General features: G+C 43.4%; 2 long non-coding RNA genes across 8 annotated transcripts in view; both read right to left on the reverse strand.

The window, feature by feature from the left end:
* Window positions 1-1,400: 1,400 nt before the first annotated feature.
* Window positions 1,401-14,453, reverse strand: part of LOC125108497 (uncharacterized) — a 149,122-nt gene continuing 136,069 nt past the window's right edge. For 2 of the 7 annotated variants that reach the window (XR_007129939.1, XR_007129938.1), the window contains 2 exons: window positions 4,066-4,140; window positions 1,406-3,552 (listed from right to left, as the gene is read on the reverse strand). This is a non-coding gene — a long non-coding RNA (uncharacterized LOC125108497). Of the gene's footprint in view, window positions 3,553-3,972; window positions 4,141-11,681; window positions 13,019-14,453 lie in introns of all 7 variants that reach the window. The other 5 variants (XR_007129935.1, XR_007129931.1, XR_007129933.1 and 2 more) reach the window with 4 other exon arrangements.
* LOC125108499 (uncharacterized) lies at window positions 5,992-6,865 on the reverse strand. Its single transcript, XR_007129941.1, has 2 exons — window positions 6,715-6,865; window positions 5,992-6,602 (listed from the first exon to the last, which is right to left on the reverse strand). It is a non-coding gene; the product is annotated as an uncharacterized LOC125108499 (long non-coding RNA).

Here is a 14,453-nt window from a genome sequence, read left to right on the forward strand (position 1 = left end):
TGCTTCAGCCACTAGGCTGCTGTGACATCGAGACAAAGAACAAACTGGCATGCTAGCGATGGGGGACAGACCGCAAAGAAGCAACCGTCCCAAGCACTGATGCAGATCAGGCAGGGTGCAAGGCAGAGTGATTGTGTGTGCAAGGGGCTGAGGGGCACCCGGACGGGGTCGTCCGTTACGCATCCGACTCTTTTTTTTTTTTTTAAAGATTTTATTTATTTATTTGATAGAGAGAGACACAGCAAGAAAGGGAACACAAGCAGCAGGAGAGGGAGAAGCTGGCTTCCTGCTGAGTGGGGAGCCCGATGCCCGATGCGGGGGTCGATGCCTTGACCCTGGGATCATGACCCGAACCAAAGGCAGACCCTCAATCATCTGAGCCACCCAGGTGCCCCAAGCAGCTGACTCTTGATTTTGGCTCAGGTCATGGTCTTGGGTCGTGAGATCGAGCTCCGATTAAGGATCTGTGCTGACCTAGGAGTCCGCTTCAGGTTCTCTCCCCCTCTCCCTCTGCCCTTCCCTGCTGCATGCTATCTCTCCAAAATAAATAAATAAATCTTTGAAAAAAATAAAAAGGAGGCCTGTCTGTAGGGTGTCTGCAGAGACCTAAGGGATCAGAGGAACATGGTAGCTGGCTGAGCACTCCAGGCAGAGAGAGAAGCAAAAATGAGGCTCCAAGGCGGGACCTCCCTCAGAGTTAACATGGGGTCAGCTGCTAACTAACTGTACTTAACATTACCAACCTGAATGCAGTGTGTCCTGTCCCAGCTCTCTTGGTGGGCAGACCCTTGTCACACTCACGGAGACCTTGTCATCCGTGGCCCCACCCCTCCCTCCAGGCCTGTGCGGGTGACATGAGGCAGAGGTGAGACAAGAGGCATTTGGGCCCAGGAGCCCCCGGCTCCTAGCATTGGCTGCTCTGCTGTCTGTCACTGCAGCTGGGGAGTGGCCCTCTGTTTCCTCATCTGTAAAATGGAGGTGATCCCAGTTCACAGGCCCATTCAGAGCTTCTCAGGAGACCCAGAAAAGGAGGCTTTGTATAAAGTGTGACGAACCCCCTGAGCACAGCACATCTGGAATTGGGGCAGCTCAGAAGACAGGGAGTCTCTGTAAATGACGTTGCCATTGTTTTTTCCTTGCAGATGTGGCGCATCCTTAAACCGTTTTCTCCCCTACTTCCTTTAAAATTTAACCTGCATGCAACTCACAGAGTTAGGACTCGAGGCTAGCCTCTCCTTTGCCATTAAGGGCTCTGGCTTTTGACAGAGGACCATATATTAAGCCAAAGGAATAGCTCTCTAAGAGTGGACATGTGAGCATCAACTAACGGATCCCAGGAGGGAATGTTTTACAAGAGGAAGGTTTTTCCAGCTCTTAGAGTGCCTCAGGCTGCCATTACCCATTCCACAGAGAGACCTACCAGTCAGGGAGGTGACTCTGGTTTACCTCTGGCGTGTCTCCCAGTCCCAACCAGGGCTCCACTGATCACATACTCCCTTTGCTGTCCCTGGTGCCACATCATGGCATCACTGGCCCCAACCAGTTGGTCCAACTAAGAGGAAAGGGTTTCACTGAGGCCAGGTGGTACCGTGGTTAGCCTGGGCCATAGACAGGCTCTACCTCCATGACCAAAAATTGTCTCTACCTCTTTTATTCACCAAAGACACCAGAAGTATGGCCCCTTGCCTTATCAGTGCCCATTCAGCGTCCCTACAGGCGATCTTTCTGCCTCCCGGCATGTTCCAAGCACTACACACACTATTCATTGTTCACAGCAACCTGACAAAGTGGATACTACCATCATTCCTGCTTCCCAGGTAGCGGAACAGAAGTGCGGAGAGGTTAAGAGGTGGAGGTGGGATTTGAACCTGTGAGGTGTAATTCCAGAGGCCAAGAATTTTACTCTTCACTATGTCCCTCTGCAAGCCCTCTCAGGAATGTGTTTTTCTGGGCTTGCCATTCCACACAGGGCCTCTCTCCTCCAGCTCACCCCAGATGAGGACACCTGGACACCATTTGCTCCTAGCAGGAGGCATAGACAGCTCCTGGCCCCTTCTAGAGTGACTTCAGAACCTGATTTTGATGGTAGAAACCAAGGGAAGGAGGTGACAGCTAATTTTGGCTCAACAAGACCTTGCTTTGTTTTTAAATCCCCCTTAGGGGGTCACTGATGGGTGTCCCAGGAGACCGTGTTCTTACCATTCAACTTGCAAATCCCTTTCCCTTCCCCAGCCTTGGCATAGTCTTTGGCAAACCAGGGGGCTCTGTGAGCTGTTCTCGAAGGCCCACTTGCTCTAACGTAACTTCAGCTACCTATTGGAGAGAGAAGATGACAGGCTGCACCAAGATAGTTTGTAAAAAAAAATGTCCAGCTGGTTATACCAACACCTCTCACCCTGTTGGTTGATGGGAGTAGGGTACTAGAAAGCCCTAAGCATCCCAGAAGGAAAGAAACCAGCTCTTTTGTGTTTCATGGCCCTATCATTCAGCAGATTTTAACCAAGTATTTCAGCAAAGGCCCCTTGTATCTTTAGTATCTCAACAGGATTTCTCTAGATGGTTTTAGAGAGGAAATTCCCAAAGAATTCTGTTCCCAATTATATATGTCAGGGACTTCAGCATGGGATAAACAAAATGGGTCACCAGTGAGTTCTACACTGACTTGGCGGGCTGACCATGGCCCAGCCTGACCTGCTCCTGGTCATGGCATCAGGTGAGCTGCTGGGAGGACCAGAGTCGGAGGTAACCAAACTCTCTGGGCTCAGAGAAGCTGACAGGTGAGCAGGCCACTCTGCTGAAAGGAAGCTTGGCTTGTCTCTGGACGGAAGATACTATGACACTCAGTGTAGACTATCTACAAATAAGTTATTGGTGAAGCCACTGACTTTTCTATTAGTTTATTTATTGGCTCAGAGCGAGGAACAGCATCTTGGTTTCTAAAGTTTTGGACATCATATCAAATACTTTTGGTGAGGCAATGAAGACTGTGGCTGTTTTGACCTTTGAAAACTCAGATAGGGTTTTTTAAGTGAACTCTCCACTGAACGAAAACACACATAGACAGGAGTGTGCCCAAATGATACGTATAAGAGCTTGACGAATATTCACAAAGGATTCAAGTCTATGAAATCATGACCAGATTAAAGAAAAGAACATTGTTGGATCATTATATTGTACACCTGAAACTAATATAACACTGTGTGTGAATTACACATCAATAGAAAAAAAAAGACATGACAATGAAAAAAGAAAGAAAGAACCAGGACATTACCAGCACCCCAACAGCCCCCTTGAGCCTCTTTCCAGTCACATCCCCCAAATAACTACCATCTTGACTTCTGTCCCCACTGATCAGCTTTGTCTGTTCTTGAGTTTCGTGTAAACAGAATCATTCCATGTGCCCTCTTGGCTGTCTGGCTTTCTTCAGTGAACATGAAGATGTCAGTCCTGTGTTACTTCGTGCTATGTTACATTGTTCAATTTCATTGCTAAGGACACCACATAGATTTACCCACTCCTCTGTTGATGGAAATTTGGGTTGTTTCTAGTAACCTTAAACATAAAACTGCCGGTTATTTGACTAGTAAAAAAAAAAAAAAAAGGGCTTATTCAGGAATAGCACAGAACTGCAATTTGGGACAAGCAAAATAGATTTATGGCAAAAACAGGCAAGTCTGGAGATGGAAGGAGAGGAATGCTCTTTTACCCAGGGAAGGGGGGAAGTGGGTAGGTCTGTTATAAACGAAAAATCCATTGGGGTAAGCTGGGGGTTCAAAGCATAATGGTTTTCATTGGCTGAGTTACAACAGTCCCCACAGGCTGGGTGTTGCCTGGGGAGGATGGTAAAGTAGTAGCTGAAGTGGTATCCCCTTGCAAGGTATGTCTCTCTGTGTTGGGTCTACAGTTGGCCAAGAGTGGTAAGGCATGAAGCCTCCCCCTTTTGGTCTCCCAAGTCCATTTTAGTGTGGTTACCTTTGATTAATTTTCACATTTTCAGTCTTTGGCTGAAAATGTAACCGGATAGTTCCAAGCAATTTTGTACATGTCTTCGGTACACATACGTACGTGTTTCAGCTGGATGTGTACCAAGGCATAGAATCGCTGAGTCGCAGGATAGACATCACTCAGGTGCCGTAAATCCTGCCAAACAATTTTTGAAAGCGATCGTACCAGTTTAGACCCCTACAAGTCAGTGGGCGGCAGTTACAGTTGCCCCAAATCCTCTCCAGTGCTTAGCATTCTTGGACCACTTGTTTCCAGCCACTCTGGTGGGTGTGTAGCCATGTCACCCTGTGCTTTGTACTTTCCTGCTCATATTTACTGAGCATGTCCAATTTTTCATGTCCCAAATTGTATAGCCTCTTTTGTGAAATGCCTGTACAAGCCTTCTGCTCATTTTTTTCCTACTGGATTATTAATGATTTATGGAAAAATTTTTTTAAAGATTTTATTTATTTATTTGAGACACAGTGAGAGAGGGAATATAAGCAGGGGGAGTGAGAGGGAGAAGAAAGCTCCCCGCACAGCAGGGAGCCCAATGCGGGGCTCGATCCCAGGACCCTAGGATCATGACTGGAGCAGAAGGTAGGCACTTAACAACTGAGCTACCCAGGTGCCCTGACTCACAGAAATTTTTATTTTCTGGATACAATTTTTTAAAATCAAGTTTAAGATACACAAATATCTTTCCTCACCCTGTGGCTTGCATTTTCACTTTCTCAATGGTGTCTTTTGATGAACAGAAGTTCTTGTTTTTAATGATGTCCAATTTATTGATCTTTTCCTTTGGGCTTAGTGCTTTTTGTGTACTATATTTCAGAAGATTCTTCATGTTCCAAATCAGGAGATTATTCTCTGGTGTTACCTTTCAGAAGTTTTGTCATTTTGCTTTTTACATTTACTTACTTTTTTTTTTTTTTTTTTAAGATTTATTTGTTTGAGAGAGAGAAAGAGGGAAAGCATGTGTGTGCACATGAATGGGGGTGGGGCAGAGGGAGAGAAACTCAAGTGGGGGTGTGGAGTCCAGTGGGGGGCTCAGTCTCACAATCCAGAGATCATGATCGGAGCCGAAAGCTGGAGTCAGATGCTCAAAGTACTGAGCCACACAGGTGCCTCTGTTTTGTTTTTTGTTTTTTGTTTTTTGTTTTTAAGATTTCATTTATTTATTTATTTGACAGAGATCACAAGTAGGCAGAGAGGCAGGCAGAGAGAATGGAAGGGAAGAAGGCTCCTCGCCGAGCAGAGAACCAATGCGGGGCTCGATCCCAGGACCCTGAGATCATGACCTGAGCCGAAGGCAGAGGCTTTAACCCACTGAGCCTCCGAGGCACCCCTCCTCTGTATTTTTTAAAACTTATTTTTAGAGCAGTTTTAGGTTCACAGAAAAACTGAGAGGAAGGTAGAGATTTCCTATACACTCCCTCCCCCTCCACGCATATCCTTTCCCATAATCCACATCCCCCACCAGAATGATACATTTGTTACAATTCACGAACCTGCATTGGCCCATTTTATCACACCACGTCCATGGTCTAAGTTACCGTTCACTCTTGGTAATGTGTATTCTGTGGGTTTCTATAAATGTATAATGATATGTATTCACCATTGTAATATCATATACCATATTTTCACGGCCCTACACATCCTCTGTGCCCCAAGGATTCCCTGCATTTTGGGTGCTATAGTAAATGGTGTCATTTAAAATCTGTTATTTTCTAATTATTTGTCACTTTTAAGAACTATTCATTCTCTTAAGTGGATTAAACAGCCCCTCTGCAGTGTGCAAATTTGATTTGCAAATTAATAACAAATCAAAGTCATTTTTCACAGTAGAGAATTTTTTCAGTCTTTTTTTCTCTGTGCTCTGCAGATTGGGTGATTTCTATTGTTTTTTCTTCTATTTTATTGATTCTATCTTTTGTCATATCTGTTTTACCACTGAGCCTATCCTGTGAGTTTTTTTTTTTTTTAATTTCTATTATTGTATTTTTCAGTTCTATAATTTCCATTTGGTTCCTTTTTTTTATAACTTCTATTTCTTTGCTGAGATTTTTCTCTCCTCTCATTTGTTTCAAGAGAATTTGCAATTCCCTGCTGAAGCATTTTTATGACAGCTGATTTGAAGTCTTTGTCAGATATTTCTACCACCTGGTTCATCTCTGTGTTAGGGTCAGCTGATGGTCTTTTCTCATCTAAGTCATTTTCCTGGTTCTTACTATGATGCATATTTTAAAATTGGACATCTTGCCTTTTGTATTAGGAGACTCTGGCTCCTACTTGAAGCTTTTATTTTTTTTTAGCCAGCTATCACCCTATTTAGGTTAACAAGCAGAGCCTGGCCTAGTTTAGTGGGCTGTGGGCCCAATGGTTACTTAATTTCAGAGCCTTTGTCATATGATTACAGTCTCCTGGGGCTCCCACTTGCTTTTCCTGCTGCTACTGGAGCGGGTGGGAGGAAATTCCTCAGGCTGGTTCTCCTGGTGCCTCTACATAAAAGGAATCTTGGGTCCATGGAGACAAAATGTGCTTCTTTCCAGGGGAGGCTGCTTGTTAATGTGGTAATCCCCTTTGCCGGTACCACCTGGGCACTCCTGGTCAGCTGTCTGACCAGTGAGAGAGGAGAGTCTCAGCCCCACCAGAAAGAAGTAAGGATGAATCTATGTTGGCTGTCTTCTGGTGCCAAGTTGGGCAACAGGAAATGCCAGATTTAGTCACCTTCTCCTGTTGGAGGCAGGTGTTGTTCCTACTGCTATGTTGTTCCTCCAGTCCTAGGATCCCTATCTAGCTTGTTCCGCTCTCTCTTTCCCCTTTCAGAGTTTTCATTTGGTGGCCTCTTGCATTATTTCCAGAGTTCGTCATTGTATCTAGTTGGGTGGAAAAAAGGGAGAAATGAGTTTCCGCTATCTTGTCTGGATCAGAAGTCCTTTCAATAACTTTTGAATAAAAAAAATTCATTGATTGAATCAATGATGATTCCACCTTGAATATAATCCATTGACTTCAATATAGTCAGGCTATAAAAAGGAAATAAATTACAGACTCTTAGAGTTGATAGGATCGTAGACTATTCTGCCCTCCTTCACAAGAGATACCTTTCCGTAGAGCACCCCAACATATGGACAGCCCACTTGTACCATACCTCGAGACCATGGGATTTATCCAACTCGTGGCTTCCCTGTGACACCCTGAGCAGGAATATTCAAGGAAAACATCATGGGTCCACCCATGATGGGAGAAAGAGGTGGGGTTGCCTATTTTAATTTCTGTAACATTTAATTTAATTTCTGTAGCATTTAATTCCTGTAATATTTCAGGACAAAGCAGGAACAACCAGTGGAGATGAATGCAGATTATGGGTGGAAGGAATACACATGGAGAAGAGAGAAAGCAAAGCAAGTGAACGTTTTAAACACACATTTTCACCCCCTCTCAACTCAAAAAAAGGAGGCAGAAACCTGCTGTTGAAAGCAGGAAATATTAGAAAACACCAGCTGAGAAACTGCCCACTTGGCATCCGTGAGCTCCAGCTGGCCCTCTGACCCTACTCCTATTTTAAGTTCATGACGCACAGTCAAGCATTCCTTTGTGGCACCTGAAAGAATGACATCAGCCCTGACTGAGTCCTTATTGGAAGTGATAGAGTTATTTTTAGACCTGTGCACGTAGTTTGCCTCTGCCTAATTGTTGGATCCTTCAAGGAAATGGGGGATGGGGGGGAAGACTCTCTCATTAACATCCCACCTGGTGTCCTACCAAAGGGCACCTTATTTCTCAGACAGTTTGTTAGTTTGGAGCCAGCTGCCACTGCTAAAGATGACTCGTGGTTCCCCCATTGCCTGTCACAAGCTGTACCCTGAGCCTCTCGGGCAAATCACTTCTTGGGGCCTTTGTTTCGCAATCTACATAGACTAATCATTCATGGTTATAAGAATTAAGTAAAAGGTTGTAGGTAAAAAGCCATCTGTGATGCTGGCAGTAGGGAGTGCTCAACAAATTCTGGGTATTATTATTATTATTATCATCGTTGAGTGTGTTGAGTGAGTGGTAAGAGCCAACGTCTTTGCTTTGTTGTAGATCTTAGAGGAGATGCACTCAGTCTTTCACCATTAAATACAATGTGTGATGTAGGGTTTAGAAGATGTTCTTTATGAGGCTGAAGAAGTTCCCCGTTATTCCTAGTGTGCTGACTGTTTTTTTTTCTTTATTAATGGATAATGAAATTTGTTAAATGATTTTTCTGTATCAGTTGATATGACCACGTTTCTTTGTTATCCTATCAGTATCGTGGCTGATATTGCTTGACTTTCAAATATTGAATCAGTCCTACATTCCTGGCATAAATTGTTTTTGGTCACAGTGTCTTACTATCTTTATGCATCATTGGGTTTGATTAAATATGGTGGATGATTTTTGTATCTAAGTTCATTGGACATATTGGTCTTTAGGTTTTTTGCAGGGAGGGAACTATCTTTGGTTGATTTTGGTATGATGGCCTCATCTAGAGAATTGGGAAGTGATTTATTCTTTCCTATTTTCTGGAAGAGATTGTATAGAAATAACATTAATTATTCTTTGAATGGTAAAATTTTCCACTGAAACCATCTGGGCCTAGAGATTTCTTTTTGTAGAACATTTTAATTACAAATTCAATTTCTTTTGCAGTTAAAGAACTGAGTAGATCATCTATTTTATCTTGGCTAAGTTTTGGTAGTTTGTGGTTTTTGAGGAATTGGCTCATTTCTTCTAAGTTGCTGAATTTATGAGCATAAAGTTGTCTATAGTATTTTTATTATCATTATAATGGTTACAGAATTTATTGTGGTCTCTCCTGCAATTCTGATATTGGGAATTTATGTCTTCCTTTTATCTTTACCAATGTAGCTAGAGCTGATTTTATTAATTTTTTTTTGAAGAACCATCTTTCCATTTCAATTATTTCTTCTATTGTTTTCCAGCCATTTCACTGATTCCTACTCTTTATTATGTCCTTCCTCTGTTTGCTTTGAATTTATTTTGTTCTTTTTAAAAAAATTCTTGATGTAGGAACTTAAATTAGCAATTCGAGATATCTCCTTTTCTAAGGCAAGCATTTAGTGCCATAAATTTCCCTTTCAGCATTGTTTTAGCTGCATCTCACAAATTTTAGTATGCTTATTTTTGTTTTCACTCAGTATTTTTTTAATTTCCTTTGTGATCTCCTCTTTGACCCATGAATTACTTAGAAGTTTATTGCTTCGTTTTCAAGCATTTGGAAATTATCCCGTTGACTTTCCGTTTTGATGTGTAGCTTGGTTCCATTGTGGTCAGACAATATACTCTGTATGACTTTAATTCTTTTGAATTTGCTAAGGTTCATTTTATGATCTGGGATGCATGCAGTCTACCTGGGGGAATGTTCCATGGTCCCTTAAGAAGGATGAATATTCTGCTGTTGTTGATAGCACCTCCTTTAAGTGCCCATTGGATCTTTTCAGTTGGTTGTAGTGTGGAGTTCTGCATTCTTGCTGATTCTCTCTCTCTCTCTCTTTTTTAAGATTTTATTTATTTGAGAGAGAGAGAGTAAGAGAGAGAATTAGAGAGGGGAGAAGGTCAGAAGGAGAAGCAGACTCCCCATGGAGCTGGAGGCCCGATGCGGGACTCGATCCCAGGATTCTGGGATCATGACCTGAACGGAAGACAGTGGCTTAAACAACTGAGCCACCTAGCTGCCTGCTGATTTTCCCTTTAATGGTCCTAAAGGTCCTGAAGCGGTGGGGGTGAGACGCTCCCAGTGGCCATTACAGATTTGTCTAATTCTCCCTTTCAGTGGTCTTCGTTTTTGTTTCATATATTATGAAACTGTTCTTTGATTCACAGTATGCTGTATTTTCTCAATAATCCTCTTGGCCCGTGGTAACTTTGTTTGCTCTGAAATCTACTTGGTCTGATTGATTCATGCTTTTGATCACTGCTTGCATGGTATATCTTTTTCCTTTCTTTTGCTCTCATGTCATTAACTTTGTAGTGAGTTTCTTGTAAACAACATAAGTTGGGTTCTGTTTTGTAATCCACTCTGCCAGTCTCTACCTTTCTCAGTCAGTGTGTTGAGACCATTTACATTTAAGGTGTTTATTGATCTATTAGGGTTACATCTGGCGTATTATTTGTTTTCTGTTTGTTCCTTCTGTTTCTCATTCTTCTGTTCTTTTGTTCTTGTCTTTCTGTGGGTTGCTCAAATATTTTTTAGAGTTCCATTTTGATTTAATTATTATTATTATTATTTTTAGTGTATCACTTTGTGTTGGTTTCTTAGTGATTACTGTGTTAGGAGACTCTGTTGCTGGGCAACCCTTGGGAGGGGGTAAGAAGGGGGTAAACCCTTGGGTCTCTGTAGCCACCGGGTAAAGGCCAGGGAGACAGGGGCTTCACTGCTGCTGCTGTGGGTGGGTCAGGCCCCCTGCTGACATCTCAGCTGTGGACCAGGGGCCAGGGCTTTGCTGCTGCCCACCCCAGGGCCTACAGATTAGATTGTGTGCAAGGACCCGGACTGCAGTGGGGGCTGGAACTTCTTACTGGGCCTCCTTAGAGTTCCCCTTCCCTGGACTTTGGCCAGAGAGAGCAGGCTATTCTTGGGTTTGGTTTTTTGTTTTTGTTTTCTTGTCTGTGCCTGTTGGTGATTCCAGGTAGCAAACCTCTCCTGAGTGCTGTTCAAGGCATGTGGCAAATAAAAAGAAAACCCAGGGAACTCAAAAAGTTGTTTCTCAAGTCTTGAGGTTTCTTGCCAATCCACCGTGGTTTTTTTTTTTCTTTTTTTCCCTCCAGCTTTCAGAGTTCTTTTATCATTGTCTGCTGAATAGTTTTTCAGGGTATTTAGCTGTATTTAGAGAAATGGAGTAAGGAAAAGCAATCCTATGCCATCTTGATCCAGAACCAGAAGGCAGGACAGCCTATTTGCTAAATGTTTCAGACACATTTTCTTTCCTGGTTTATTTTCCAGAAAGCAGAAAAAATATTATCAATGGTGCTGCCTATGATTAAACCTACCCCCTCTTTCTGCTTCTTGGAAGGGATCAATTGCATTATTCAATCGTCACATTTCTCTGAGCCTGCTCTGTATTTAGTCAACAGGATATTGAATTCCTTTCAAGAGCCTAAACAGGTAATCACTTCTTTCCTGGGCCAAATCTTGACCAGTAATGTAAATACTTGTCTGTAGCACAGAAAATGGTTTTCTTTGCGTTCTTCCCAGTCCTCACCCGGGGTCTTGAACGCAGAGGTTTTCCTTTGACACCGAGAGGCTTTAATGACATTTATCTAGAAACAGATTACCATGGAAGGAATGGAGCTTTCCTAATTACAATTGTTCAGCTGCACTAACAAAGACTTCTTATATCTGTGTTTTATTTATTTCTCATCTTGGGCCCTTGTCTGACAGTATCGGAGGCTTTTGGTCCAGGGACTCATGGGAAAGCACAGTATTAAAGCTTAGAGTTAATGTTTTAAATTTACCACCAAAGACACATTAGGCAGAACACTGAGCTCTGCCTCTCCTTAAAAAAAAAAAAAAAGAAAGAAAGAAAAAGAAAAAAAATACTGCCTTTTATACCTTTTTCCTTACCATAAAGATAATCCTCTAGTTTCATTTTAAGTAACCAGAGAGTAGAGAAAAATAAAAGAAATCTAATTTGTTGAATATCTTTTACCTTAAAGACAAAGTTTAGGAAAAAGTAGATCAGATTGAATGTGATTTATGTCACTCTTTTTTTGTGCCACAGATTACCTCTTCCCCAGATTTTGAAACTCCTATAAAATGAATCCATAAAATATTAAGATACATAGCAATACTTGTAAGTTTACATGAAGTTTACATGATTTTAGGCTTACATCAGTACAGTGATTCATATAATGTGGTAAATAATAAAAACTTTAAAAATCGAATATTTATATCCCGAAGATGCAATCGAAAGTTCATATTTGAAGTGACACGTTTTCAAGTACATTTTATGGTTTTTTTTTTTCCTGAAATCTCCTTTTTTCCACTGACTCTATCTTTAAAAAACTTTTTTCAAAACATATACCGTTTTCTGGCACCACATGAAAAGGTTATTGTCTGAGTGCAGGGTTAAAAAAAGGCCAGTAAATTAACATGCTATATTTGATATGGGCACCGTTCACTCCAAATTTTCAAAAGACCCGGAGAAATCATGTACAGACAACTAACCAGCCTATTAAAATTGCTTTTATTATCTTAAAAATCTGTGTTGAAGCATACATATATTTTTTTAATTTGTAAAAGTGGGACAGTTTGAGTAAGTTTGCTTTAAGTGTGAACCGAAGATTCCCAGAGCCATCTATAACCTCAGCAGAAAACACGATGATAAAAGTTTACACGGAACCTCGATTTCCCAGACATGTGTGAACTGAGAACTGAGAGCTGAGAACGTATCTGTCTCAGTCTCTTAAAATATTATTTGCCTTCTTCACTGACAAAGCAACAGAGGATGAGAGTAAGAATGTAATGAAAATATGAAAAAAGGTGACTCCTTTTGCCTATTTTAATCAAACCGAATGTTAAAAATTATAATAATAATAAACAACAAATCAGTTCACAAAGAACACAGCTTTTCACTTCGTTTCTTTTGAAGTGAGTCTCCTTTTATTTTTTTATTTCTGGGAGCCTACAAATGTAGGCTTCCTTGGAAATGGATGAATTTTGCAGAGTTTCCAGACTTAGAAGATAAACAAAGCCGTGGATTTCTCTTCCCTCCCCCACCCCACCCCCACCCTGTAAATAACCTCAGGCCACAGTCTGGGCCTCCCTCTGCTCCTCTCCTCTATGGGTTGGTGGGGACTGAGGGCTGGGGGCTGGGAAGGCCCGGGACACAAGGTTGAGGCAGAGCAGGAGGAGGGGGGGTAGGGGAGAAGGGAGGAGCAAGTGGGGGTGGGCTCCTCCAGGAGTGAACCCCAGCTGCCTCCGGGGAAGAATGTCCCATGCATGCCCGCACACACAAAATGTACACAGTGGAGCCAGGCGAGAGAACTGTTAAAAAAAGAGAAGAAAGAAAGAAAAAGTACTGCTTCATCAGCTAAAAAACAGTCCTGTTCTTTCCTGGTTTGATTTCAGCTCGAAAGTACTGGCTTGGAATTGCCCGCAGGGATATTGGGCCCCTGCCCACACAGCAGGCAGACAGCCGGCCCTGCCAGCAACGGGCTTTTCACAAAACAGGATGCTCCCCCATCACGAAAGCCACTGAGCACTACCCTACGAACGGGTCCCAGCCCGTAGGAACTCCTTCCCCCAGAGCACTTCTCTCTTCCTTATCAGGAAACTCCACTCGGGAGCTCCTGGCCCCAGCAGAAAGGCCCCTCTCCCAGGGGACTGTGGGGAGCAGCCATCCCCTTCTGCAAGCTTCTCTCCATCCGTGAGCAAACTCCCCTGCTAGTTCTAGGCGAGCGTGTTGGCTTTGAGGAAGGCTCTCACCTTGACCATTAAACGAGATGGACTTTGAAAGAAAGAGCTGGCTCTCACAGGAAGGATGAGGACATTTCGTCCCCATCGTTCCACAACCATCTCTCCTGAGTCCTGCCAGGTCTGGATTCAGATCCGGCTTAACCACCTTAAGCGTGATGAACTTTTCCCACTTTGGGGAGGCTCACCGGCCTATTTGTCTTCTCCCCACTGGGAATGAAATGGGAGTCTGTTTCTGCGGGGAGAGCAGTCCCTGAAGTTTTCTAGCCGCCGTCTAATAATGTGTCCCAGCTAATGGGCGAGCTCCCAGGGTACCCTCTGAACCTGGAGATCTCATGTGCTGTACCCACGGCTGACCTGAGGGGATCGGAACTGGGATTCTGAAAGTTCTCCAGAAGCACTGCCCCGGGGCCACAGGCATGGCCTGCTCCTGCTAGGATGTCCAGATGTGACTGCCTATAGAACGCACACCAGACAATCAGAGAGTGGACCTTGATGACCTCCCATATGACTAACTGCAGCGTGAAAGAGACCGTTGTCATTGAGAGGAAAGGCCTGACAACCTAGAAGCTATCCCTAGATCTGCCCTAGCTTCCTCTGTAGCTTTAGACAACTTGATCCGTACATGCCTCAGTTTCCCCATTTGTAAAGTGCAGCGGGGGATTGCTGGAGGAGGGGAAATCATCAGCTCCTATGCCATCCCTTTCCCTTAGCACATCCTGGCAGGCCTTGCGAACCCCAGGGCACCTTCCCTGCTGTGCCTGACCAGGGAAACCCAGCCAGCCCCACCCAGGCAGTTAGAGGGGGCCGTTGAGTCAAGACCTGGGATGGTTTCTGTGTTTTCGTCCAAGGGCCATAGCCTGTGAGCCTCGGAGTCTCGATTCAACGTGTTTCTATGCACTTTGAAGTTTTGGGGCGGAAACTGAAGGAATGGTGTTGCAGGTGGTGTTTTCATTTCTTCCTTCGCTTGAAGTTCGTGACTTTGGAAGTGAAAGGAGGAGGGAGG

Source organism: Lutra lutra, chromosome 9 (genome assembly GCF_902655055.1).
Source record: "Lutra lutra chromosome 9, mLutLut1.2, whole genome shotgun sequence".
Classification (NCBI taxonomy): Eukaryota; Metazoa; Chordata; class Mammalia; order Carnivora; family Mustelidae; genus Lutra; species Lutra lutra.